The 25,562-nt window shown below is 42.8% G+C and overlaps 1 protein-coding gene across 6 annotated transcripts in view; it reads right to left on the bottom strand.

Annotated features, from left to right (window-relative positions):
• CADPS2 (calcium dependent secretion activator 2) overlaps positions 1-25,562 on the bottom strand; it is a 786,809-nt gene that overhangs the window by 553,784 nt on the left and 207,463 nt on the right. The gene's annotated exons all lie outside the window — the stretch shown is intronic.

Consider the following 25,562-nt stretch of genomic DNA (forward strand, 5'->3'; position numbering starts at 1 on the left):
GAACGAAAGATAAGGGACTAAACTACAAATAAAGCATCACCAATGTTGAGATATATACAATCATAAAATCCTATAAAAAATATATGAAAAAAGAGGAAATGAGGAGGAACAGTATGTTGTCACCACTGTTGTTGTGCATGACTGATCTAAATAACATGCAATTATCATTACAAGCCCTGTGATACTTTATACAACCACTAGGTTATACTGCAGGACCAATAATAAGGAATGCAATGTGACGGCTAAGCAATGATGAAATACACAAAGTACAGATCAGTGCACAACCTAAATATTTGCTGTATAACTATCATGCCAGCTAAGATCTTATCAGTATCTGGAAAAGAAGTACTGTATAGAATACAAAAGCATCTGGCATAAAATGAAGAAAATTATACCCTTTAGCTAGAATGTGTTCCAAGCAATTGCTGTCAATGTAGATTTAAAAGAGAACCTGTCACCACAAAAATGCAGTACAAACTGCAGGTAGTGTGTAACAGAGCAGGAGGAGCTGAGCAGATGTTTCACATGAAAAGATTCAGTATAACTTGTATTTTAGTCATTTCATTCCGGCTCACTGTGGGCTTTGAAGTTAAGGAGGCGGTCTTATCAGTGTGACAGCTATCTCTATAGGCATTCACACAGGGAAATCTGTCAATCACTGAAAGGACCGCCTCCCTGAGTTCAAAGTCTATAATAAGCAGGAAATTAAATGAATGAAAGATGAAGAGTACTCTTACCAGTAATTGGATTTTCCATATAGCCTCCACAACGGCACCAGCTGGAGGTTATCCCGCCTTCCAGGGACAAGAAACAACTTGGAGACCAATTAGTTTAAAAGCTCTCTCTCCTTTACCTTCTCTAGTTAGTAACCTAGGACACAGATTTTATGCAGAACAAAGATTTTTTATATAAATATATACATTATATACATAGATCAATGAAAATCATACCATCCAGGCAATATATTAAATAAAGAGGGTGGGAAATACCAGTGGCGTTGTGGAGGCAATATGGAAAATCCAATTACCTTGTAAGAGTTATCTTCATTTTTTTCCATACATCTCCCCAACGGCAGCAGCTGTGTGATTTTCAGAGAAATCAAACCCCTTAGGGTGGGACTACTGCAGACAAGACCTTACGTTCAAATCATAAGTCCATGCCACATCTAATTTATAGTGCTTAAAAAGTTCGAAGGGCTAGCCCAAGACGCAGCTTCACAAATTTGATCTAAGGATGCTGAGGCTCCCTCCACCCAGGAAGTTGACACTGCTCTTGTTGAATAAGCCTTCAGACCTTCTGGCACACTGACACCCTTAGTAGAATAAGTCATAGTGATAGCCATTTTAATCCATCAAGCAATAGTCATTTTGCTTGCAGCTTGCCCCTTATTTGGACCCTGGAACTGAACAAAAAAAAAAATCTGATTTTCTGAAGGGACGGAAACCAAGCTCTTGGGCCAATATAAGGCCCCTAGAGTCACATGGCTGTTCTCCTCCCTACCTTCTCTGTATGAGAGACGGTGGAGGAAAGGCATACAAGAGGTCCTTTGGCCAAGGGGCTGAAAAGGCATGGACGGACTGTCTTGATATGATAGAGAACAAAATTGACCTACCTTCCTGTTGATTTTTGATGTAAAGAGATCCAATACTAGAATCCCACATCTTATGCATATCTGGTTGAATACAGCTTGGTTCAGATAACATTCCCTTTCCCTGAGGGTCTGTCTGCTTAAAAAATCTGCTAAGAGTTTTTGTTCCCCTTTTAAGTGGATTGCTGATATTGACAGTAGATGTTTTCCTGCTAATTAGAAGATATGAGCTGCCACAGAGGACAGCATTCTGCTCCTTGTTCCTCCCTGCTTGCTTATATAGGCAACTGTTGTCACATTGTTAGACAAGATCTTTACATTTTGATTGCGTATTATTGGAAGGAAAAAAATTCAGAGTTTTCAGGACTGCCGCCAGTTTTGTTTTACATTTGAGGATGCCTGTACTAGGTTCTGATTCCAAGTTTTTCTGTATCAACCATCACATTAGAGAGGTTTTACAGTTGAAGGAAGAGCTGCCTTCCTGTCCAGAGATAATCGACACATGTCCGATAAAGACAATAGGAATGATTGTAGAATTCTGACATGAGCCTGTGCCCATCTGACTGCTGGGATGGTTGGTGTCAATAGACCTAGTATTGTCACGATATCCCTGATAGATACCTCCCTTCTCTGAACAAACACTTACTTTTTTTTTAGCAGAACTGTGGCAGAAAAGATTTCATAAGATGAGAGTGTAACCTGATTCCTAAAAAGTTCTTCTTACTTGGGCAGAGGTCTAAGCTTTCTGTGTTTAGAACCCATCCCAATTACTCCAGGGATTGTTTTACTATCTTTATCTGGTCCAGTAGTGATTGTTTTATTTGGACTACTATTAAGAAATCGTCAATGTAAGGGATGAATAATATTCCCTTTTGATAAAAAGGACTTGAGACTGCAGCCATAATCTTTCTAAAAATAGGCGGAGCTGAAGAGAGGCCAAAGGGAAGGGCCTGAAACTGCAGATGATATAAACATTTTGTATGTAGATGGCTATCCTTAGATACTTCTGATGTTCCTCGTGAATTGGAACATGATAATATTAATCTGCTAAATCTAATATTACCATCTGACAGTCCTGTGTAGGTAGATTTATAATTGATCTGATCGTCTCCATCTTGAACTTCCTGTACCAAATATATTTGTTCAAATGTTTCAAGTTGATTATTGCACTGTAGGCACCGCTCGACTTCTTCACTAGGAAGACGGGAGAATAAAACCCTTTTCATTCTAGCGATGTCGGGACCTGTACCAGAACATTTTTCTGTATGAGCAGTATAATTTGGGATTCCAAAAGCTGCTGGTTTTCCAGCTTTAAGGTTCTGTTAACAATGAACCTTTCTGGAAGAAGGAAGTTGAACTTTATTCTGTATCCAGCCTTAATAACCACTAGAATCAAAAAGGAAGGAGATCTTTTTTCCCAGGCAGACACAAAGTTTTTCTAATCTTCCTCCCACCTGACATCTGGTGTCATTGGTTAAGTTGTCTGGTGGACTTGTCCTGGTTGAATGAGAAGCCTCTACCTCTTCCTTTTGAATGTTGCCAGCCCAAGGAATCTTCTTGCCTCTTTTGGTCAGGTTCACCACGTTAAACGAAAGGAACGTCACTGGTGAAAATATCTTGACTCCATCAGAAACCCCTTTTACCTGTCTGAAGCATTTTCCAGAATGTCATCCAAATAGTCTGTCACCCTGACAGGGAACACTACATAACCTGTTTTTGGATGTTGCGTCCTCTGACAAGGATTTTAACCAGATTGTGCGAGCTGTGTTGGATAAAGCTTCAGATCTTGCAGAGAGGAAAATCTGCTGAGGCACCAGCTATGAAGTTTGAGGCTTGAAATATTGTTGGATAGACTGGCACACTATATCTGGTAGCAAATAGAGAACAGACAAATGGTGTTAGATGATTGGTAATTTATTATCTTGATATAGAGAAATAAATATATGGAAATCTATATGAAAAAATTCTTTGTATAAACAGTCCTACATACAGAAAGTTTATACTAGGGATGTCCCGATACCATTTTTTTTTTAAGACCGAGTACGAGTTCTGATACTTTTATTTAAAGTACTCACCTATACCAATTATGGACAACTGCTTTACTTTTCCTTTGTACAAGGGTTAATAAATTAATAAATGGGCATATAACAGTGTTTCCCAACCAATGTGCCTCCAGCTGTTGCAAAACTATAACTCCCAGCATGCCCAGACAGACTTTGGCTTCACGCTGATCGGCTGGGAGCGCCGCTGCACAGAAGCAGACACGGGACCCGCCGCAGCAGCAGTCGTCCCCACCGCTGCACGGCCATCAGGTATCGGCAGTGGTATCGGCGACATTTGTACTATTACAAGTACTATTGCAAATGTCCGGTATCGGTCCAGATATCGTTACCGGTATCGGGACATCCCTAGTTTATACACCTATGGCTCAATTTATTAAGGTAAAAACTGATAGTAAAATAGTGAAGGAATAGTAAAAATGGAGGAAAATATTAAAAATATAGATGTAAAAAATAAAGATATTGATGTGGGGATATAAATTCACGCCTCATAGGATAATAATTGTGATAAAAGAGTGGAAAATCTTTTTGAGCAGTAGAAAGTCTTTTTGTTCAGAAAAGTAATGCATTAAATGATCTGGAGGGTTGGTAATAGTCAATACTCCAGGATCTAGTGGTAGTCCATATTCCAAAAATAAGGAATCAATGTTCTAAAGAGTTAATTGATCCAGCTGGGAATTCTAGTTGGTCAACAGAAAATGGTATAAAAACTGCTGTGGCCAATTTTCAGAAGTGTATAGCAGGCAGGTGTTGTATACACTCACCTAAAGAATTATTAGGAACACCATACTAATACGGTGTTGGACCCCCTTTTGCCTTCAGAACTGCCTTAATTCTATGTGGCATTGATTCCACAAGGTGCTGATAGCATTCTTTAGAAATGTTGGCCCATATTGATAGGATAGCATCTTGCAGTTGATGGAGATTTGAGGGATGCACATCCAGGGCACAAAGCTCCCGTTCCACCACATCCCAAAGATGCTCTATTGGGTTGAGATCTGGTGACTGTGGGGACCATTTTAGTACAGTGAACTCATTGTCATGTTCAAGAAACCAATTTGAAATGATTTGAGCTTTGTGACATGGTGCATTATCCATCAGAGGATGGGTACATGGTGGTCATGAAGGGATGGACATGGTCAGAAACAATGCTCAGGTAGCCCGTGGCATTTAAAAGATGCCCAATTGGCACTAAGGGGCCTAAAGTGTGCCCAGAAAACATCCCCCACACCATTACACCACCACCACCAGTCTGCACAGTGGTAACAAGGCATGTTTTCATTCTGTTTACGCCAAATTCGGACTCTACCATTTGAATGTCTCAACAGAAATCGAGACTCATCAGACCAGGCAACATTTTTCCAGTCTTCAACAGTGCAATTTTGGTGAGCTCGTGCAAATTGTAGCCTCTTTTTCCTATTTGTAGTGGAGATGAGTGGTACCCGGTGGGGTCTTCTGCTGTTGTAGCCCATCCGCCTCAAGGTTGTGCGTGTTGTGGCTTCACAAATGCTTTGCTGCATACCTCGGTTGTAACGAGTGGTTATTTCAGTCAACGTTGCTCTTCTATCAGCTTGAATCAGTCAGCCCATTCTCCTCTGACCTCTAGCATCCACAAGGCATTTTCGCCCACAGGACTGCTGCATACTGGATGTTTTTCCCTTTTCACACCATTCTTTGTGAACCCTAGAAATGGTTGTGCATGAAAATCTCAGTAACTGAGCAGATTGTGAAATACTCAGACCGGCCCGTCTGGCACCAACAACCATGCCACGCTCAAAATTGCTTAAATCACCTTTCTTTCGCATTCTGACATTCAGTTTGGAGTTCAGGAGATTGTCTTGACCAGGAGCACACCCCTAAATGCATTGAAGCAACTGCCATGTGATTGGTTGACTAGATAATTGCATTAATGAGAAATCGAACAGGCGTTCCTAATAATTCTTTAGGTGAGTGTATATCGTTACTGTGGCGTCCCACAGGAAAATAACACACTGTATGCTGTTACCTGTCTGATGTCTTCAAAGATCGCTGGCCGATGTCTGTTCTAGCAGCATTATCCGGGTGTGCGGCAGGGACGGCGTCCACGTGGTGTTGGGCTTTGAGCGCTCACAGCGCTTGGCGTCCCACGTGGTCTTATGTTGACTCAGCGTATCATACGTTGCTGAATGAGTTCAGCGTGTCACGTAGTTGCTCTGCGCTGATAGTATATGCCGGGGAGGCTGTAGTGGATCTGCGGACAGTGATTGTATGTGAAAGCGCTTCCTGTATTGTCCTTTTACTGTTTGGAAATGCGGGTATCGTAGTACATCAGACGCGTTTCGGGGTCTAAACTGACCCCTTCCTCAGTGGTAACCCGCAATTGACTGTGGCACCCTTTTTATCCACTCCCTCCAATAAAGGAATAGTTTAATCTCAATTGAGTAAAGCTGTTTTTAATTATACAATAATAGGTGTATCACTTGTTAATTGATTGTTAACTTGTTCTTATAGTCAGCGCAATCTTGTTGGGTTTAACCCTTGAATGCAATGATTAGATGTGCATAAAATGGGAAATCATTTAAAAATTAAATAGTGTAAAATATAAAAGGGGATTTGTGTGAAAAAAGGTTTTATGGTAATAGAGTTTGTATTCAAGACGGGGAAAAAACTAGTTTGAAAACTTGTTAAAAAACTTATTGTTTAAAGCGAACCTGTCACCATGATTTAGTGCATAGAGCTGGGGACATGGGCTGCTAGATGGCCGCTAGCACATCTGCAGTACCCAGGTCCCACAGCTCTCCGCGCTTTTATTGTGTTAAAAAACAGTTTTGAGTGATATGCAAATTACGTGATATGAGTCCTGTAGCCGGAGATGAGTCAAGCCAGAAAGGAGCCCAGCACCGCCCCGCGTCCTCCGAATCTCCTCCTTGCCGGCTGACGTCACAGAGCTGGAGCGCCGAAATCTCGCGATGCGCGAGCTAGCGCATGCGTAGTTCGTTCCCTGTGCTGATGCCAGCACAGGGAATGAACATGATGCCGACACTGCGCATGCGCTAGCTCGTGCATCGCGAGATTTCGGCGCTCCAGCTCTGTGACGTCAGCCGGCAAGGAGGAGAATCGGAGGACGCGGGGCGGTGCTGGGCTCCTTTCCGGCTTGACTCATCTCCGGCTACAGGACTCATATCACGTAATTTGCATATCACTCAAAACTGTTTTTTAACACAATAAAAGCGCGGAGAGCTGTGGGACCTGGGTACTGCAGATGTGCTAGTGGCCATCTAGCAGCCCATGTCCCCAGCTCTGTGTGCAAAATCATGGTGACAGGTTCGCTTTAAGAAATATTATGTAAAAAATATGTGAAAAATACCTTTAATGATGTTTTTAAAGAGAGGTCATGTAAAGAAAGGTATAGGGGATTTTTTTTATAATAATATGTAGACAAATTGCCATGGGAGTTTCAACAGCCTGTAAGGTATCTATAAATGTATATAGTCGAAGTATATAGGAAGTATATAGTAACTATATATAATAACGTATATAGTGGCATCATATTTTTCACTGCCTGATAATTACTGTGTAGATCTGTGTCTTTACTGATGGGTGAAAAGGGGGCGGTGGCCCCAGACCAAGGGGAGATCGGAGTGCTGATGGAACAGCTAGACTCTGATTTCTCATTGGCCCGTGGCACCTAGCCCATGATTTACAGGAATCCAAATAGTTTAAATTCGGCATTTAGGCCTTCAGGTAAAAGTGTATTGAATTCGAAGATAAAGCGTGATTACACATGGGACATTTTTGTGATGTGTTCTCCTCCCCTTCAATTTTTCTCGATCTTCTCAATTGCTGCGAAGGATATGTAGACTTGATTATGGCATCTTTTAAAATGGCTTGACAGTAAGCGTTTATCGTATCCTTTCCTAATGTTGTTAACATGTTCTGCTATCCGTGTTTTTAATGATCTCTTTGTTCTTCACACATATTGTTTCTTGCACGGGCATTGAATAATATAGATAATATTGGTGCTAGTACAAGTGAGGAATTCCTTAATGTGAGAAGTTGTTTGTGGTGGAGCAGATCTTATCGGTCTTCTTTGGAAAAGAGGTAAGTTTGCAGTTGCAGCATCTGCTGCATCTGTAGAAACCTTTAAGTTTGAAATAGCTACTGACTGGGTGTTCTTGTGTTTAGTTTTTATGTGGTTTGATGGAGGGTGCAATCTTCAGGCCTAGATTTGGTGCTTTGGTGTATGTAATTAGTTGGTTGGTGGGAATTAATGGGCCTATTAGTTTGTCCCTCAAAATGTGGCGCCAGTGCTTCTCTATAATGTGTTCCACTTCATTGTATTGGACATTATAGGGAAGTATGATCCGTAAGGAGTTGTCTCTCTCTGTGTTATTGTTAACATTCTTATTGTTCGTATTAAAGAAGGTGGGTCTATCCATGTCTTTTACTTTGGCTAGGAATTTCTCTAACTCATTTATGGGGTATTGTTTGGTTATGAATTGTTCCTTTAATATATTGGCTTCCTGTTTGAATTGGTGATCAAGTGTACAATTTTGTTTCAGATGTCTGAATTGACCTGTGGGGATGTTAAGGAGCCATCTCGGGAGATGGCAGCTGGAAAATAGTATAAAGCTGTTTCTTGCTGTAGGTTTTCGATAAGTGCTGCAGATAAGTTTGTTATACTGAATTTAAATGTGTAGGTCCAAAAATTATATTCGGACTCTACTGATGTAAGAGGAGAACCATAAGTTTAGTGAATTATTGTTGATCTGTTCAAGGAATATCTGAAGGTCCGTCTCCCTGTTTCGCCAAATAAAAATGTTGTCATCTATTTATCTCTGCCATAGGACCAGGTCCGTCCCCAGTCTAGGTTGGATATAGTAGTCTTCCCATTGGGACATAAAGAGATTTGCATAACTGGGGACGAACCTGGTCCCCATGGCAGTACCCCTAGTTTGTAGGTAAAAATCAGTGTTAAAAGCAAAATAGTTGCGTGTTAAAATGTAGCTGACTCCCTCTGCTAAGTATTAAATTTGTTCCGCTGGAAATAGGCCACTTTTTTCAATTGGGTAGTCATGAAGTTGATTCCTTGTTCATGGTCGATAATGGTGTATAGGGACTGTACATCTAAAGTGCCCAAGATCCAGTCGGGGTTGTATTCTAGTTCTTCTATTTTTTTAACCACCTGGGTAGTGTCCTTAATGTAGGAAGGTGTCTTTTTTACTACAGGTTGGAGGAGCCGATCTATATATTGTGAAAGGTTGGATGTTAGGGACCCAATGCCTGAGATGATCGCCCGTCCAGGCGGGTTTTCTGCGTCGTTGTGTACTTTTGGTACACAGTAAAAGACTGGTATCCGGTATTGTGTGTTCAGTAAAAAATTGGCTTCCTGGTCTGATAAAATGTTTTTCCTTGTTCCTTTTTGGCAGAGGTCTTTAAGGGTTTGTTTGTATTCTTTGGTGGGATCTTTGGTTAGTCCCATGTAAGTGGTTGATTCTAATAGTTGTCTCCTACATTCTTGATTGTAATTTTCAGCATCCAGAATAACTATGGCTCCTCCCTTATCTGATGGTTGAATTGTAATGTTTTCATGGGATTGTAGTTGTTTAATGGCCTGGATTTCTTGACTGGATAAGTTGCTCTTTATATTGTTATTTTTCAGTCGTCTAATGTCGACTTCAACAGATTTATGGAATGTGGCAATTTCTTGGCTGATCTCTGACCTTGGGAATTATTTAGATTTTGGCTTTAGGTCCGTGTGTATATAATTCATGTCTTTGTTTGGGCCACTGGTCACTGGGTTTTTTAAGAAATATTTTTTAAGGCACAGTTTTCAGATAAATTTTTCTAATCTTATATATGTATCAAATGTATTCATTTTTGTGGTGGGGCAAATTTTAGGCCTTTGTTGAGGAGGTTGATTTGGGGTTTAGTCAATATAGTGTTGCTAAGGTTTATTATTGCATTATTTTCATTTAATTCCTGTATGTCTCTTTTTTCTCTGTCCTCTCCGTATCTTTTTCTTCCCGTTTCCTGTGTGTGTTGTCTGTGGTGTTGAAGTGGGGTTGCTTGTGTGCGATTGGTTCTTCAGTGTTGGTGAGGGTACTTTGTGGGGATTTGTGATAGTGCCTGTGTTCCCAATTCTGATTGTCGTTTCTGTTCCTCAGGTTGCATTGGTGAGAGTATTGAAGCGAGTTTGATAGGGGGGAGTGTTGTGTTCGATTTGGTGATTGTCGAGGTGCTTGTCAGGTTCGGGATTTGTGGTGGAATGGGGGATTTGTATGTTATTCTGATTGAACTTAAACTTTTTGATTTTTGTATCCATAATTTCATTTTCTAGTCTATCTAGGCTTTTACACAGTCTGTCTTGCCACATATTGAATTCCTCATTTTTTGGCTGTATGTCTACTATTTCTTTCATTTTGTTGATGTTCTCTGTTGTCTCTTCCAAAATTTGTGTTCTTCTCCTAATGATCAGTTCGGTTAAGGCCAGAGACTGAGACATCAGGAGAGACTCCCATTATTTGTTGAAATCAGTGTTGCATATGTCTTGTACTGGGGTTTTAGTTAGGCATAGGCTATCTGATCTCCCACCTTTTTTTTAGTTGTTTGTGTAGTAATACTTCAAGTTCCCTGAACAACTCGGACATTGTTTTGTCTTTAATAGCGTTGGTGATAGTGGGGTTGAACAGAAATGATTAAGCTTTTAAGCGTTTGCTCTCAACATGATTCCAGATATCCATGAAGTTTGAGGCTTGCTTTAACACTGGAAGGAATGCGAGAATATCTTCTCTTGGAGTATCTGATGTCAGGTGCTCTTCTAATTCAAACAACCAAAGAGATAGGGTTCTTGCTGCATAAGTAGCAGAAATTCCTGATCTTAATAAAGCTATATTTGATTCCCAGGATTTTTTAAGGACAGATTCACACTTCAAACGCACATCTTTAAATGGCAATGTGAATTTTTTTGAGATCCTTGTCACCGGAGCGTCCACTCTAGGGGTTTTATCCCACAAACTAGATTCTTGTTCATCAAATGGGTATTTCCTTTCGAACATTCTGGATACCCCAGCTCTTTTCTCCGGAACATTCCATTCATTAGCGATTAATTTCATAATACTTTCATGTACAGGGAAGACTCTTCTTTTTTTTTATCCCCAAAACCTCTGAAAAACTGATCCTGAACTGAATGAGTCTCCTTGAGTTCTTCAATATTAATAGTAGCTCGGATCATTTTTAAAAGAGATTCAGTCTCCTCTATAGTACACAGCAGCCGCCAGAGTCATCTTCAGAGTCAGAATCATAGGAGATTTCACTTTCTTCACGATCCAAGTCCTCATCTACTAGGATTTGAGTCTCAGCTTTTGATGGTTTCTGTGACAAACCAGACAGCTTGGCGTCTGCTGCTGAGCTTACTTCTTCCTTAATCAATGATCTAAGGTTCTCAATCATAGAGGGGGGTACTTCCAACATCACTTTCTCTGCACATTTAGTACATAATTGCTTCTTAAAGGATAACGCCAGCACCTTTCTACATAAAGCACATTTTTTGATTTAAAGGCAGCTTTACCCTAAAAGATAAATAAGAATTCCTAAGCAACTGCCAGGAATCAAAATCATAAAGAGAACCTCCACAAAAGGGCAGCACAAAAAAGAGGTTTCCCCTGGCAATCACCACTCTCACCCAATGTCCTAAGGCCACAATAATAAAAAATTAGGAGGAGGAGACTTACCAGGCTGAGGGCCCTAGGAAAATCCACATTCTTCTTGGCAATGTCCGCATCAGAGGGGAGAGACATGGCGACTGCTGGCCAGAAAACGACAACTAGCAGGCAATCTCCAACCCATTTCCCCTGTTTTATTACAGCACACTTCCGAGTTCCGGAGCGTCACCTGACCATTACTTCACGACGTCCACGCTGAAGCACACCACGTGACGTCAGGAGGCACATCGCCCTCAGCTCGCACCGGAACACTGCCAAGAAATGAATAGGGGATGCCAGACCAGGAATCCCCTGCTGTGTCGAAAGCAGAATCCTCCTATTCGAAAACTTCAAACAAGTGACGTAGGGCCCGGGGCTGCCCGTACCCATGGGACTTACGCCAAAGCACTAGGTAAGGAAAACACTCCTGCGCCCAACTTCCTGTGCTCTGCACCAGCCCTCCTGAGCCTAGCTCAGGGCATACAAACCCAAAGGCTGTGTGGATCTGAGAAAATAACGCAGATGATCCACCTGCTGCTGCTGGTCTCCAGACATCCAAGTGACAGGAAACAACTAAAGTAAAGGGGTGGAGGCTTTAAAACTAATCAGTCTCCAAGTTGTTTCCTGTCCATGGAAGGCGGGATAGCCTCCAGCTGGTGCCGCTGGAGATGCGCAAGGAAAATACAGGTTTTACTGAATCTTTTCCCACAAAACTATATATCAATCTGCTCTGCTCCCCCTGCTCTATAACATGCTGTCTACAGATTACACTGTATTTACATGGTGACAGGTCCTCTTTAACTGCTTAAGTGCTTATCATCTTTAGTTTTAGAGTTAACTGTATGCCTTTTGCATTCAACAACTGTGTAATTTATTGAAATAATCATGATTATGTCCAACCAGCTATGCAATTTTCATTTTTAGACACTTACAATGCCCATGTTTGAGGTCAAATGGATCTAAATGAAGCAGCTCTAACAGTCCAGATTACAAATCTACTCATAATACAGGATATAAAACAAAATTAGCAAAGCCAATATAGCAGTTTTCTGGCATACAAATATTTCAAATATTGCACAAGTACCAATTTGCGCAAAAAGAAGAAAATTATTAATAAATGTGGTGCATTTTTAAAAAAAATTAAGATTGGCATAGCTGTACTTTCCATGGCCTAAGGAGCCAAATTCAGGAGAAACCCAAGAGCCACATATGGTCCTAATACTAGTGCAGAGGATATCATTTAATGCATTTTTTCATACATTTTCATCATTCATTTTTGTGCCTGAAGGTCAAATCTAAAAGGTAGACATGCACATAAAATTAGGATTGACTACAATGCAGCTGAAGAAAAAGTCTACCTAATGAATCTAGTACTGTCGGCCAAGCTCAGTCCCTAACATTTGGATATTCTTATACACTCCTTATCAAAACTTTAAGACCACTTAAAAAATGGCAAAAAATCATATTTTCCATTGTTGGATGTTAACAAGGTTCCAAGTAGAGCTTCAACATGCAACAAGAAGAAATGAGAGTGAGACATTTAAGTAATTGAAAATAACGATTAAACTGAAACAGGCTGTTTTTCAGCTGATCCACATTTTAGGACCACATGCCTTTAAAGGGCCAAATCTGTGCAAAGATGTGGATTCATTGTCATTTGCTGTCAGGTAGTCACACGTTGTGATGGCAAAGGCAAAAAAACTCTCCCTTTTTGAACGTGGTCGGGTTGTTGAACTGCATAAGCAGGGTCTCTCACAGCGCGCCATCGCTGCTGAGGTGGGACGCAGTAAGACAGTCATTTGGAATTTCTTAAATGATCCTGAGGGTTATGGAACAAAAAAGTCAAGTGGAAGACCCAAAAAAATGTCATCAGCACTGAGCTGGAGGATCCAATTGTCTGTCCGTCAAGACACTGGACAATCCTCGACCCAAATTAAGGCCCTTACTGGTGCTGACTGCAGCCCCATAACCATCAGACGGCATCTGAGACTGAAGGGCTTCAAAAACAAAAAACGTCTTCAAAGACCTCATCTCTTTGAACGCCACAGAACTGCTCGTTTGGACTTTGCAAGAGAGCACCAAACATGGGACATTCAAAGGTGGAAGAAAGTTTTATTCTCTGATGAGAAAAAATTTAACCTTGATGGTCCTGATTGTTTCCAACCTTACTGGCATGACAAGTAGATCCCACCTGAGATGTTTTATACGCGCCACAGTGGAGGGGGCGCCATAATGGTCTGGGGTGCTTTTTCCTTCAGTGGAACAATGGAGCTTCAGGAAGTGCAGGGGCGTCAAACGGCCGCTGGCTATGTCCAGATGTTGCAGAGAGCATTCCTCATGACAGGGCCCTCGTCTGTGTGGTAACGACTGGGTTTTTCAACAGGACAACGCTACAGTACACAATGCACACAGGACAAGGGACTTCTTCCAGGAGAATAACATAGAAACATAAACATAGAATGTGTCGGCAGATAAGAACCATTCGGCCCATCTAGTCTGCCCAATATATCTGAATCCTATGAATAGTCCCTGGCCCTATCTTATATGAAGGATAGCCTTATGCCTATCCCATGCATGCTTAAACCCCTTCACTGTATTTGCAGCTACCACTTCTGCAGGAAGGCTATTCCATGCATCCACTACTCTCTCAGTAAAGTAATACTTCCTTATATTACTTTTAAACCTTTGCCCCTCTAATTTAAAACTGTGTCCTCTTGTGGTAGTTTTTCTTCTTTTAAATATGCTCTCCTCCTTTACTGAGTTGATTCCCTTTATGTATTTAAAAGTTTCTATCATATCCCCTCTGTCTCTTCTTTCTTCCAAGCTATACATATTAAGGTCCTTTAACCTTTCCTGGTAAGTTTTATCCTGCAATCCATGTACTAGTTTAGTAGCTCTTCTCTGAACTCTCTCTAGAGTATCTATATCCTTCTGGAGATATGGCCTCCAGTACTGCGCACAATACTCCAAGTGAGGTCTCACCAGTGTTCTGTACAGCGGCATAAGCACTTCCCTCTTTCTACTGCTTATACCTCTCCCTATACATCCAAGCATTCTGCTGGCATTTCGTGCTGCTCTATTACATTGTCTTCCCACCTTTAAGTCTTCTGAAATAATTACTCCTAAATCCCTTTCCTCAGATACTGAGGTCAGGACTGTGTCAAATAGTCTATATTCTGCCCTTGGGTTTTTACGCCCCAGGTGCATTATCTTGCACTTATCCACATTAAATTTCAGTTGCCAGAGTTCTGACCATTCTTCTAGTTTTCCTAAATCCTTTTCCATTTGTCGTTTCCCTCCAGGAACATCAACCCTGTTACATATCTTTGTGTCATCAGCAAAAAGACAAACCTTACCATCGAGGCCTTTTGCAATATCACTTATGAAGATATTAAACAAAACTGGTCCCAGTACAGATCCCTGTGGAACCCCACTGGTAACATGACCTTGTTTTGAATGTTCTCCATTGACTACAACCCTCTGCTGTCTGTCACTCAGCCACTGCCTAATCCACTCAACAATATGGGAGTCCATGCTCAATGACTGCAGTTTATTGATAAGTCTTCTATGTGGGACAGTGTCAAAAGCCTTACTAAAATCTAGATATGCGATGTCTACTGCACCTCCACCGTCTATTATTTTAGTCACCCAGTCAAAAAAATCTATAAGATTTGTTTGACATGATCTCCCTGAAGTAAACCCATGTTGTTTTTCATCTTGCAATCCATGGGATTTTAGATGTTCCACAATCCTATCCTTTAATAGGGTTTCCATTAATTTGCCTACTATTGATGTCAGACTCACTGGTCTATAGTTGCTCGATTCCTCCCTACTACCTTTCTTGTGAATGGGCACGACATTTGCCAATTTCCAATCTTCCGGGACGACTCCTGTTACTAATGATTGGTTAAATAAATCTGTTAACGGTTTTGCCAGCTCACCACTAAGCTCTTTTAATAATTTTGGGTGTATCTCATCAGGCCCCTGTGACTTATTTGTCTTCACCTTAGACAGCAAACTTAGAACATCTTCCTCTGTAAAGATACATGCATCAAACGATTTATTAGTCATCCTTTCTAGTGGAGGTCCTTCTCCTTTTTCTTTTGTAAAAACTGAACAGAAGTATTCATTAAGGCAGTCGGCTAGCCCTTTATTCTCTTCTACATACCTTCCGTCCTTTGTTTTTAATTTAGTTATATCTTGTTTTAATTTCCTTTTTTCATTTATATATCTGAAAAATGTCTTATCCCCTTTTTTCATAGACTGAGCTAGTTTTTCTTCTGCCTGCGCTTTAGAAGTTCTTATAACTTGCTTGGCCTCTCTCTGCCTAATCTTGTAGATTTCCTTATCTTCATTGCTCTGGTTTTTTTTATAATTACAAAATGCTAGCTTTTTATTTTTAATGATTTGGGCCACTTCTGCTGAGTACCACAGTGGTCTCTTCCTTTTTTTGCTTTTACTGACAAGTCTAATGCAATTTTCTGTTGCCTTCAATAATGCACCTTTTAACCACCTCAGCCCCCAGTGCTTAAACACCCTGAAAGACCAGGCCACTTTTTACACTTCTGACCTACACTACTTTCACCGTTTATTGCTCGGTCATGCAACTTACCACCCAAATGAATTTTACCTCCTTTTCTTCTCACTAATAGAGCTTTCATTTGGTGGTATTTCATTGCTGCTGACATTTTTACTTTTTTTGTTATTAATCGAAATTTAACGATTTTTTTTGCAAAAAAATGACATTTTTCACTTTCAGTTGTAAAATTTAGCAAAAAAAACGACATCCATATATAAATTTTGCTCTAAATTTATTGTTCTACATGTCTTTGATAAAAAAAAAATGGTTTGGGTAAAAGTTATAGCGTTTACAAACTATGGTACAAAAATGTGAATTTCCGCTTTTTGAAGCAGCTTTGACTTTCTGAGCACCTGTCATGTTTCCTGAGGTTCTACAATGCCCAGACAGTACAAACACCCCACAAATGACCCCATTTCGGAAAGTACACACCCTAAGGTATTCGCGGATGGGCATAGTGAGTTCATAGAACTTTTTATTTTTTGTCACAAGTTAGCGGAAAACGATGATTTTTTATTTTTTTTTCTTACAAAGTCTCATATTCCACTAACTTGTGACAAAAAATAAAAAGTTCTATGAACTCACTATGCCCATCACGAAATACCTTGGGGTCTCTTCTTTCCAAAATGGGGTCACTTGTGGGGTAGTTATACTGCCCTGGCATTCTAGGGGCCCAAATGTGTGGTAAGGAGTTTGAAATCAAATTCTGTAAAAAATGACATGTGAAATCCGAAAGGTGCTCTTTGGAATATGGGCCCCTTTGCCCACCTAGGCTGCAAAAAAGTGTCACACATCTGGTATCTCCGTACTCAGGAGAAGGTGGGGAATGTGTTTTGGGGTGTCATTTTACATATACCCATGCTGGGTGAGAGAAATATCTTGGCAAAAGACAACTTTTCCCATTTTTTTATACAAAGTTGGCATTTGACCAAGATATTTCTCTCACCCAGCATGGGTATATGTAAAATGACACCCCAAAACACATTCCCCAACTTCTCCTGAGTACGGCGATACCAGATGTGTGACACTTTTTTGCAGCCTAGGTGGGCAAAGGGGCCCATATTCCAAAGAGCACCTTTCGGATTTCACTGGTCATTTTTTACAGAATTTGATTTCAAACTCCTTACCACACATTTGGGCCCCTAGAATGCCAGGGCAGTATAACTACCCCACAAGTGACCCCATTTTGGAAAGAAGAGACCCCAAGGTATTCGCTGATGGGCATAGTGAGTTCATGGAAGTTTTTATTTTTTGTCACAAGTTAGTGGAATATGAGACTTTGTATGAAAAAAAAAAAAAAAAAAAAATCATCATTTTCCTCTAACTTGTGACAAAAAATAAAAAATTCTAGGAACTCGCCATGCCCCTCACGGAATACCTTGGGGTGTCTTCTTTCCGAAATGGGGTCACTTGTGGGGTAGTTATACTGCCCTGGCATTTTCCAGGGGCCCTAATGTGTGGTAAGTAGGTAAATGACCTGTGAAATCCTAAAGGTGCTCTTTGGAATATGGGCCCCTTTGCCCACCTAGGCTGCAAAAAAGTGTCACACATGTGGTATCGCCGTATTCAGGAGAAGTTGGGGAATGTGTTTTGGGGTGTCATTTTACATATACCCATGCTGGGTGAGAGAAATATCTTGGCAAATGACAACTTTTCCCATTTTTTTATACAAAGTTGGCATTTGACCAAGATATTTTTCTCACCCAGCATGGGTATATGTAAAATGACACCCCAAAACACATTCCCCAACTTCTCCCGATTACGGTGATACCAGATGTGTGACACTTTTTTGCAGCCTAGATGTGCAAAGGTGCCCAAATTCCATTTAGGAGGGCATTTTTAGACATTTGGATACCAGACTTTTTCTCACGCTTTGGGGCCCCTAGAATGCCAGGGCAGTATAAATACCCCACATGTGACCCCATTTTGGAAAGAAGACACCCCAAGGTATTCAATGAGGGGCATGGCGAGTTCATAGAAATTTTTTTTTTTTGGCACAAGTTAGCGGAAATTGATATTTTTTATTTTTTTCTCACAAAGTCTCCCGTTCCGCTAACTTGGGACAAAAATTTCAATCTTTCAGAGACTCAATATGCCCCTCACGGAATACTTGGGGGTGTCTTCTTTCCGAAATGGGGTCACATGTGGGGTATTTATACTGCCCTGGCATTCTAGGGGCCCTAAAGCGTAAGAAGAAGTCTGGAATATAAATGTCTAAAAAATTTTACGCATTTGGATTCCGTGAGGGGTATGGTGAGTTCATGTGAGATTTTATTTTTTGACACAAGTTAGTGGAATATGAGACTTTGTAAGAAAAAAATAATAATAATTCCGCTAACTTGGGCCAAAAAAATGTCTGAATGGAGCCTTACAGAGGGTGATCAATGACAGGGGGGTGATCAATGACAGGGGGGTGATCAGAGAGTCTATATGGGGTGATCACCCCCCTGTCATTGATCACGCCCCTGTAAGGCTCCATTCAGATGTCCGTATGTGTTTTGCGGATCCGATCCATGTATCCGTGGATCCGTAAAAATCATACGGACATCTGAATGCAGCATGACAGGGGGGGGTGATCAATGACAGGGGGGGGTGATCAATGACAGGGGGGTGATCAGGGAGTCTATATGGGGTGATCACCCCCCCTGGAAGGCTCCAGGGAGACGCCTGTATGTGTTTTGCGGATCCGATCCATCTATCAGTGGATCCGTAAAAATCATGCGGACATCTGAATGGAGCTTTACAGGGGGTTGATCAATGACAGGGGAGTAATCAATGACAGGGGGGTGATCAGGGAGTCTATATGGGGTGATAACCACAGTCATTGATCACGCCCCTGTAAGGCTTCATTCAGACGTCCGTATGCGTTTTGCGGATCCGATCCATCTATCAGTGGATCCGTAAAAATCATGCGGACATCTGAATGGAGCTTTACAGGGGGTTGATCAATGACAGGGGTGTAATCAATGACAGGGGGGTGATCAGGGAGTCTATATGGGGTGATAACCACAGTCATTGATCACGCCCCTGTAAGGCTTCATTCAGACGTCCGTATGCGTTTTGCGGATCCGATCCATCTATCAGTGGATCCGTAAAAATCATGCGGACATCTGAATGGAGCTTTACAGGGGGTTGATCAATGACAGGGGTGTAATCAATGACAGGGGGGTGATCAGGGAGTCTATATGGGGTGATAACCACAGTCATTGATCACGCCCCTGTAAGGCTTCATTCAGACGTCCGTATGCGTTTTGCGGATCCGATCCATCTATCAGTGGATCCGTAAAAATCATGCGGACATCTGAATGGAGCTTTACAGGGGGTTGATCAATGACAGGGGTGTAATCAATGACAGGGGGGTGATCAGGGAGTCTATATGGGGTGATAACCACAGTCATTGATCACGCCCCTGTAAGGCTTCATTCAGACGTCAGTATGCGTTTTGCGGATCCGATCCATCTATCAGTGGATCCGTAAAAATCATGCGGACATCTGAATGGAGCTTTACAGGGGGTTGATCAATGACAGGGGTGTAATCAATGACAGGGGGGTGATCAGGGAGTCTATATGGGTTGATCAGGGGTGATCAGGGGCTAATAAGGGGTTAATAAGTGACGGGGGGGGGGGGGGGGGGGGGGTGGTGTAGTGGTGCTTGGTGCTACTTTACTAAGCTACCTGTGTCCTCTGGTGGTCGATCCAAACAAAGGGGACCACCAGAGGACCAGGTAGCAGGTATATTAGACGCTGTTATCAAAACAGCGTCTAATATACCTGTTAGGGGTTAAAAAAAACACATCTCCAGCCTGCCAGCGAACGATCGCCGCTGGCAGGCTGGAGATCAACTCTCTTACCTTCCGTTCCTGTGAGCGTGCGCGCGCGCGCGCCTGTGTGCGCGCGTTCACAGGAAGTCTCGGCTCGCGCGAGATGACGCGTATATGCGTGACTCTGCGCAGGGCTGCCACCTCCGGAACGCGAATCTGCGTTAGGCGGTCCAGAGGTCGTTAAGTAGTCCCATTTCTCCTGGACTCCATGTAATCCGTTCCAGTCTGATAAGGACTCATTTATGACTAATTTCATTTTTGAAAAGTCTGTTTTTCTAAAGTCTAAAACTTTTGTTTTTGTGTGGTGGGACTCTTTCACAGTTCTTATATTAAACCACACTGACTGGTGATCACTAGATCCCAAGGTTTCGCCTACAATGACATCATATACCGAATCCCCATTTGTGAATACCAAATCCAAAATGGCCTCCCTCCGGGTTGGCTCCTCAACCACTTGTAGATATAGCCCCAGTAGGGAATTTAGAATATCTGTACTCCTGGTAGAACTTGCTATTTTGGTTTTCCAGTTTATATCTGGAAGATTGAAATCTCCCATAATGATAACTTCTCCTTTCATTGTCATTTTAGCTATTTCTTCAACTAGTAGATCATCTAGTTCTTTAACTTGACCAGGTGGTCTATATATCACACCTACACGAGTTACTGCATGGTTAGCAAACTGCAACGTAACCCAAACTGACTATGTTGGCCTCACCAACTTGTATTAGGTTAGATTTAATGCTATCTTTCACATACAGGGCCACTCCTCCTCCTTTCTTGCCTTCTCTGTCTCTTCTGTATAAAGAGTACCCTGGTATGGTTATGTCCCAGTCATTTCTTTCATTAAACCTGGTCTCCGTAACAGCCACTAAATCTACATTCTCAGATGCCATTATTGACCCAAGTTCATTGATTTTTTTACCTAAACTGCGAGCATTTGTAGACAGGACTCTGAGCTTATCATTTCTTAACCTCTGTGCTTCTGACCTGTTCTGGCATTGTTTCGGGGGGCAATTGGACTCTTATTTTCACTCTTTTGCCCCCCCCCCCCCCCCTTCCTAGTTTAAATACTCTTTCGCAAATTCTTGGAGTTGTTCACTAAGTACATTTGTTCCTTTGAGAGAAAGATGCAAACCATCTTTTTTGTACAGTTCCTTTCTATTCCAAGTAGAGCTACCATGAGAAACAAAGCCAAATCCTTGCTCTTGACACCATTTACCAAGCCATATGTTGAACTCCTTTATGCGCCTCTGCCTATCATTCTGAACATTATGCACAGGCAGAACTTCAGAAAATGAAATGGTGGATGCAAAATCCTGTACGTCATTACCAAGTGTGATAAAAGATTTTTTCACCTCTGACACTTCATTGCAAGCCAGGTCATTTGTCCCTAGATGGACAAGAACATCCACGTCCCCTTCCTGCTTTGCTTGCTTAACAATATTAATAATACGTCTTCTATCTCTTCTAGCAGTAGCCCCAGGGAGACATCTCACAAAACCATTTTCTTTAAGCTCCACACTTCTTATGATTGAATCACCCAGCAACAGCTGCTTCCTTTGAGACTTCACTTTCTCTTATTTGTCCTTGGCTGCAGTCTTGCATACATTAGACATAGGAGTCGATGGTTTCTCACCCTCTGTGCTTGAGTCCATATCCATGTTGCCCTTACATTCTGAGAGTGCTGCAAATGAATTATGGAGAACCACCGACTGTGGGACATGTCTTCTATCCACCACTAGTCTTCCAGAACCTACAGTACCCCATCTGCCATTTCTGGGGGTCCTCTGTGGCAGTGGCATTGCAGCAGTCCTAGCTGGAGTTTGTTTAACAGATAATTTTAATATTTCAGATTTCAAAAATGCAATTTCCTGCTGCAGTAAGGAGAACTGTCTACAGATCTGACAGCATCCGAATCTCCAAAGAGTGGAACATGAAATAAATGCACAACAATTCCTGCACTGAACCAAGTCTGCCATTTTAAAGAGGAGAAAAAAAAATAAAAAATTTGTAAATTTAAATCAAACAAATCAAACAAATCTTACGTTTTTTTTGGTATTGTTTCCACCTTCCAGCCTACCTCCTGACTATCTCCTGCAATATCTCTTTACTGTACTTAATGTAGTACTTGAAGGTAGTACTTGCAGCTAATGAATTAGGCCAGCTAATGAGTCTGTCTCTATATATACACACCCACACCTTCCCAAGCTCCTCCCCCAGCAACAAATGTAACACCTTAGTGAGCTAGGCTCATTAGCAAACACAGTCTCCTGCAATATCTCTTCAATGTACTTAATGTAGTACTTGAAGGTAGTACTTGCAGCTAACATCCCTCTTTTGGCCCATCCTGCGTGTTCCCCTGATCTAAATCCAATTGAGAACCTTTGGGGATGGATGGCAAGGGAAGTTTACAAAAATGGACAACAGTTCCAGACAGTAGATGGCCTTCGTGCGGCCGTCTGCACCACTTGGAGAAATGTTCCCACTCACCTCATGGAAACGCTTGCATCAAGCATGCCGAAACGAATTTCGGAAGTGATAAACAATAACGGCGGAGCTACTCATTACTGAGTTCATGTTTGGAAGTTGGATTTCTGTTTTGGGGGGGTTTAGTTTTTTTTTTTTTTTGAGGTGTGGTCCTAAACTTTTGATCAGCTGAAAAACAGCCCGTTTCCGTTTATTTGTTGTTTTCATTAAATTGAATGCTCAAAAAATGTTTGGTCTCACTCCCATTTCTTCTTGTTGCATGTTGAAGCTCTACTTGGAACCTTGTTAAGATCCAGCCATGCTAAATATGATTTTTTGCCATTTTTCAACTGGTCTTAAACTTTCGAACAGGACTGTATATGTGCATTAAGTGATTCCAGCTACTGTGCAGGTCAGCCAATAAGAAACCAGCTCTAGAAGCATCGGTTTCACGCCAACACTTTCAGAGAGGGAATGAAAAGAGCAGCAGCGGGTGCCATAACAAGAATGCAATGGTAATATCACAGGAGCATTACAAATATAAAAAAAATTATATTAAAGGGCTTCTGTCACCCCACTAAAGTCATTATTTTTTTTTGGGCTAGTTAAATTACTTATCCTGCGATATATATGAAAATATAAACGGCTACTTGCTGGTAGCAGCTGCAGAAAACCGCCCCCTCGTCCTGTTGATTGACAGGGCCAGCCAGGATCTCCTCCTCCGGCCAGCCCTGTCGGCATTTTAAAAATCGTGCGCCTGTGTTCATTCTGCGCAGGTGCTCTGAGATGAGGAGGCTCGCCTCCTCAGAACTCCCTCAGTGCGCCTGCGCCGATGACGTCTTCTATTTCGGTGATGTCATCGGCGCAGGCGCACTGAGGGAGTTCTGGTGTGTGGGAGTGTAAACCTTTCCTATGGTTTTTCCTATTCGGCTGTATGCAGCATTCATATGGTTTCCAGTTCTAGAGATTGGCGTCTTTAGTAGCTGCCTGTGCCTCTGGAAAGGGAATATCTCTTAAACTCGCTTTTACCCCCTTTTATGCCCGGGGTGCTGTTACAATTGGTGGCAAGCGGCGGGATCATTCCCACAGCCAGAGGGACAGCTCTGCAGGAGACACCATTTCGTGGATTTACAAGTTGGGGGCAACGCCTGTCCCAGTACAGCGACTCTAAGATCAACAGAATGGAAACAGCAGTGGAGTACGATGAGGGTGTCATGGATGACCGAGATGAAGTCTGCAAAGGCATCTGGTACCAGGCACTGGGTATTGTGGAGTATCTGCGGGACGAGAGACTCCCCACGGAAGACCAGCGGTTGCAGAAGAGAGTAGCCCTGCGGATGCCCTTCCTGGGATAGCAGCCCCGGGAGGAATGGGTAAAGAAATTGGAACACCTAGTATGGCAGGAGCTGTGGCTGGAAGATGCCTACCAGGCGCTCTGGTGGTATGGGGCACAGTACCTACCCAGGACAGCTGAGCATGACAAGCCAGAGGGAGAGGAGTTTGATGGTCCTGGCTTGTTATGGGAGACTTTTTCAGAGCTGGAGTTTGGGAGCCCTACACAAGCCCGGTTCCGTGATCTCTTTGAATGGAGGGAGAGCAGGTATGACTGGGACGACATTCATGAGATTGAGCAGGACCAGGGCTACCAGCAGCTGTTCCACTCCAGTGAGAAGGCTCAGCAGGAGAGCAGAGTGACAGACCCAGAGCCAGACCTCTTCAGCTGGGAAGATATTGTGGAGGTTTACTGGGAAGAACCCCAGGGGGCCGGTGGAGATGGGACCGAGGTCTCTCCACCGGTCCTGCAGGGAATTGGGAGCCCAGTCTCCATTCCCCAGCGGCAGGCTGAGTTACAGGAGGCAGAGACAGTCGGTCCTGTCCCCCAGAGTGTCCTACAGGGAATAGAGAGCCCAGTCTCCTTTCCCCAGCAACAGGACACTGTATTGGGAGCGGAGACAGTCGGTCTCCCTCCCCAGAGACTGGAAGTATGTATGGGAGAGGAGCTTACTACCCCCTCTCCCCAGCGGCAATGTGATTTATTGGGAATTGGGAGCCCAGTCTCCATTGCCCAGCGGCAGGCTGAGTTACAGGGGGCAGAGACAGTTGGTCCTGTCCCCCAGCAGCAGAGTGTTTTATTGGGAGAGGAGAGCTTTGTCCTCCCACCCCAGCAGCAGAGTGTCCAGCAGGGAATAGAGAGCCCAGTCTCCTTTCCCCAGCAGCAGGACACTGTATTGGGAGTGGAGGCGGTCGGTCGCCCTCCCCAGCGGCTGGAAGTATGTATGGGAGAGGAGATTGTTACCCCCTCTCCCCAGCGGCAGCTTAACGTACCAGGGGGAGACAGTAAGCCCCACAACAGTGCAGATGGGACCGTGGTCTCTGCACTTACAGCACAGGGGGTAGGGACAGTCGGTCCAGTCCCCCAGCAACAGGGCTGTCTAGCCAAAGGGGAGACAGTCGGTCTGCCCCTCCAGCAGCAGAGCTGGATATCCAAAGGGGAGACAGTCGGTCTCCCCCTCCAACAATCAGGCTCCGACCAGGCTTCTTCCGTGGTAGCGCTGGCACCAGGGCAAAGTACCGCTGGTCTCTGCCCACTCAGCAACCCACCAAGGCAGTCTACTAGTCCCCCACACAGCCGTAGTGAGGCACATGGACATGGACCGGTTTCTCCCTTGCTCAGGTGTAGTAACCATTTATTGTGGGAGGGCTGTACTGCTGTTTCTGTTTTGTGGGTGGGCTGCTGGACTAACAAGGGCACTGACTGGCAGAAAGTCAGATACCCTGTTAGTCTGTTTGGAAAAGGGGAGAGATGTGACGAGACCAATCTCGCCACATTGCATTGGAGAAGCCTGGTTGCCCGCCTGCTTCCTTTAGACTATGGCCCCATGTTGAAACGCTTGATTTTCCCCTGCAAATACATGAAAGCCGGGTCATTTGGTACTTGCCCTATTTGCACAGCGATACCCCAGATAGCTATGCCATGGAGCCCATTCGGAAAACGAAAGACTATGTGAAAGACTTTGGCTTCATGGCGATTCTACTGTATTCGTTTAGTCTGAGTGCCATTCACCTAATAATATGCGCTCAGACCTGAGCTATCTGGGGATATGTTAAATGTCTATGTTTTATGCAATAGCTGCACAGTTAAATATTCTTATGTTTTTTATTGTCTTTTGCTACCATGTGGCTAATGAAGTTTTGCCTCTGCCCTTGGAGATAAATTGGATTACTTCCCAATTGTCTCCAGGACAGAAGACATTGTGTAAAACTGTGTATTCTCCTGCCTGTGATAATTGCATTAACCCATTGTGTAAGGTAATTGTATCACAGGCAGAGGGGAGGATTTTGTGTGGGAGTATCTGAGTGTATTGT

The sequence above is a fragment of the Bufo bufo genome, chromosome 1, assembly GCF_905171765.1.
Source record: "Bufo bufo chromosome 1, aBufBuf1.1, whole genome shotgun sequence".
NCBI classification, from domain to species: domain Eukaryota; kingdom Metazoa; phylum Chordata; class Amphibia; order Anura; family Bufonidae; genus Bufo; species Bufo bufo.